The sequence below is a fragment of the Triticum dicoccoides genome, chromosome 4B (genome assembly GCF_002162155.2).
Source record: "Triticum dicoccoides isolate Atlit2015 ecotype Zavitan chromosome 4B, WEW_v2.0, whole genome shotgun sequence".
Taxonomy (NCBI): Eukaryota; Viridiplantae; Streptophyta; class Magnoliopsida; order Poales; family Poaceae; genus Triticum; species Triticum dicoccoides.
The window spans coordinates 197,568,693-197,572,813 of NC_041387.1; positions in this window are offsets into that span (position 1 = coordinate 197,568,693).

Here is a 4,121-nt window from a genome sequence, read left to right on the forward strand (position 1 = left end):
TTCGGCCCGATACGTTTTTTTCCAGCGTCTGCGAATTTGTGTATTATCCAGTGATTTAATAATTATAGAAAATGCCCCTGTTTTAAACTGCTAATAACTATTTAACCATGCATCCAAATAAAACATGTCTTATATGCAATATGCTTAGAATTTTATCTAGTTTAATAATATGCAACTTTCATGCATGTTTAAATTGTTTAAATGTGTTGTTTGAACTAATTTGCTAATATGCCATGTTAAAATGATTTATTTCATAACTAAGTAACCGTAGCTCGGAATTAAATGTTCTTTATATGTAAATGGGGTGGGAAAATGCCTAGTTTAACTTGGTCCACTTTATTTTCTTGTTTAACAACTCTAAAATTATGTAATAGGCAGAACAGTACCAAAACTAAAATATGGACATGAGGATTTTCCGGAATTGTTGTTTGTTACTTCCGGCCTCATTTAAACTTGCCTAGTTAGGTAGTTTTCTTATGCTTCACCTCTTGCCATGTTTAACAACATTTAATATTGGTTGGTAGCATAACCGAGAGAGAACTAAACACTTGCATGTGGTGTTTCGTCAATATGCAACTCGTTGCATATTGATCTCCACTTAACTTGTAGTATTGCTTGTTGCACTTTGCCATGACATGCCTCATTAAACCGGACATGCATCATACTTGATTGTGCATCATGCCATGATTATGCTTGTGTGTTTACCTTGTTGTTTGTTTCTTTCCGGTGATGCTTCTTAGTTCCGGTAACGTTGCGATTGTGAGGATTCGTTCGACTACTTCCGCTTGTCTTCTTCATGGACTTGTTCTTCTTCCTAGCGGGATTTCAGGCAAGATGACCGCTACCCTGGATCTCATTACTATCATTGCTATGCTAGTTGCTTCGTTCTATCGCTTTGCTGCGCTACCTATCATCTGTTTGTCGAGCCATCCCATGTTGCCATGAACCTCTAACCTTTGACACCTTTCCTATGCAAACCGTTGTTTGGCTATGTTATAGCTTTGCTCAGCCCCTCTTATAGCGTTGCTAGTTGCAGGTGAAGTTGAAGATTTCTCTAGGGTGGACAGGATTTTGGTTGGGATATCACAATATCTCTTATATTTTTTAATGCATCTATATATTTGGTAAAGGGTGGAAGACTCGGCCTTTTGCCTGGTGTTTTGTTCCACTCTTGCCGCCCTAGTTTCCGTCATACCGGTGTTATGTTCCTGGATTTTGCGTTCCTTACGCGGTCGGGTGATTTATGGGACCCCCTTGACAGTTCGCTTTGAATAAAACTCCTCCAGCAAGGCCCAACATTGGTTTTACCATTTGCCTCACCTAGCCCTTTTTCCCTTGGGAGTCGCGCATCTCGAGGGTCATCTTTATTTTACCCCCCGGGGCAGTGCTTGTCTAAGTGTTGGTCCAAACCGAGCGATGTCCGGTGCCCCCTGGGCAACCAGGGTCTATGCCAACCCGACGTCTGGCTCATCCGGTGTGCCCTGAGAACGAGATATGTGCAGCTCCTATCGGGATTTGTCGGCACAGCGGGAGGCTTTGCTGGTCTTGTTTTACCATTGTCGAAATGTCTTGTAAACCGGGATTCCGAGTCTGATCGGGTCTTCCTGGGAGAAGGTCTATTCCTTCGTTGATCGTGAGAGCTTGTCATGGGCTAAGTTGGGACACCCCTGCAGGGTATAATCTTTTGAAAGCCGTGCCTGCGGTTATAGGCAGATGGGAATTTGTTAATGTCCGGTTGTAGATAACTTGACACCAGATCCGAAATAAAATGCATCAACCGTGTGTGTAGCCGTGATGGTCTCTTCTCGGCAGAGTCCGGGAAGTGAACACGGTTTCTGTGTTATGTTTGACGTAAGTCGGAGTTCAGGATCACTTCTTGATCATTGCTAGCTTCACGACCGTTCCGCTTGCTCTCTTCTCGCTTTTATTTGCGTATGTTAGCCACCATATATGCTTAGTCACTGCTGCAGCCTCACCACTTTACCCCTTCCTTTCCTTTAAGCTTTGCTAGTTTTGATACCCATGGTAATGGGATTGCTGAGTCCTCGTGGCTCACAGATTACTACAACAACAGTTGCAGGTACAGGTTTATGCGATGATCATGACGCGAGAGCGATGCTTGCTTGCGTTGAGTTCTTCTTCTGCTTCTTCGATCAGGGGATAGGTTCCAGGTCGGCAGCCTGGGCTAGCAGGGTGGATGTCGTTTGAGTTTCTGTTTATGTTTCATCCGTAGTCGGATGTTGCTCTTATGTATTGTGATGATGTATTCGTGTGGCATTGTATGTATCGGATATATCCCCACTATTATGTAATGTTGATGTAATGATATCCACCTTGCAAAAGCGTCTTCAAGATGCGCTTCTATCCTTGGTGGGACCTTCGAGTTCCTTTAGGATAGGGTCGCATCTTGGGAGGTCTTGAAGCGGAAGCACAGATCACGCCTGCCGTTAGGGTTCGACCCTCGAAATCTCTTTCACACTCCGGAGGCTGGAACCAGTAATCCGCCGGGGCACCGGGAGGTAAACCGGGTCGAGGCACCAGGGCCAGGAGCGACAGTTCAACCCCGCCTGATGGAACCTCCTCGGCAGAACATCGTGATTCCTCCACCGGTCCAGACACCTCTGGGTCATTATTCTAATCCTATGGACAATCTCGTCGCAGCTGTTGCGCGATTAGAAGCTATCCCGATCGAAGGAGACTCTCCGCAAGCAATAGAGACGCGTCGGGTTAAGGAACTTCTCCGGACCACTTTGATTCAGCAGGAGGCATATTCATACAGCCACGATCGGATTCATTCCACACCTCGTCCAAGCCGGAGCTACAGTAGGCACATGGATGAACCGGCCGTATCAAGCAATGCGCGGAGCCGTGAAGCGGCCCGTGGCAATAACCTGGTAGGTGGTGTTTGCGATGCTTAGGATGTAGTGGACCGGGCCCGGGCATGAAGGGAGGCCGAGTTAGCAGCACAGAATGAGGCGGATCAACTTACACCGGTTCGTCCTACCACCTCTGTCGGGCCAGGGGTCGCCTCTAGCCTGGGAGTGCCCTGTCTAGTCCCCGCTTTACGCAATGTGCGCCTGCCCAAAGACTTCAAGGGTCCACGCAAGGTGCCAAATTACACCGCTGACTTATCTCCAGAAGCGTGGGTAGAGAGTTATGAGATGGCCATGGAGATGCTGGATGTGGATGAGACCGCGTGTGCAAAATACTTCACCATGATGCTTGAAGGCATGGCCCGTACTTGGTTGAAGAGCCTGCCGCCTAATTCTATCAGTTCATGGGCCCAGTTGCGGACCCGGTTTATCCAGAATTTCAAAGATACGTGTAAGCAGCCTAAGTCCATAGTAGACTTGGCCGCTTGCGTTCAGGAGGATGGAGAGTCAACAACCCATTGGGTACGCCGCGTTTCGGTAGTCTCGCACTCGTCTGACAGGATCAATGTTGACTCTGCGATTTTAACCCTAGAGGGCAACTGCCGGTTTAAGCCTCTGAAGTTGAAGTTGGGGCATATGAAGCGGTTCTGTAACGACATGGGAACTCTCATGGCCGCTTTGGTGAAGTATGTTGATTGTGATAGTACCAAGGATCCTGAGACTGACGATGACGAAGCAGGGAAGGGAAAGAAGAACAGCAATTTCAAGGGGCATCAACACAAACCGGCGAGCCATGGGAACGGAGGCAAGCGTAAAGCGGATGGCAGCATGGACTTTGTGGCTAACACTAATGCGCAGGACAAGGGTCAGCGGCGCAGAGGTAAAGCGGCGAATCATAGTGGAGCTCCGAATCCTAACCCGGATTGCTTAAACTATTTGTTGAATCAGCCTTGTCCGAAACACGGGACGAAGGAAGCGTCGGCGAACCACCTTTGGAAGGATTGTTACATTATGCAGGAGTTTAAAAACTCTAATGCCTTCCGATATAACCATGGGTCAGGTGGTGGCTCAAGATCTAGTTTCCATGGGCCGAGCCACGATGGAGCTTCCGGTTCAGGTTTTAATTAGGGCGGTCATAACAACCGGAATAATTAGAGCAGTCAAGGGGGTTACAACCAACAGCAGCAGCAGCAGCAGTCGGGTTATCAGAGCCATCCAAAACAGTTGAACAATGGGCAGTATCACGTT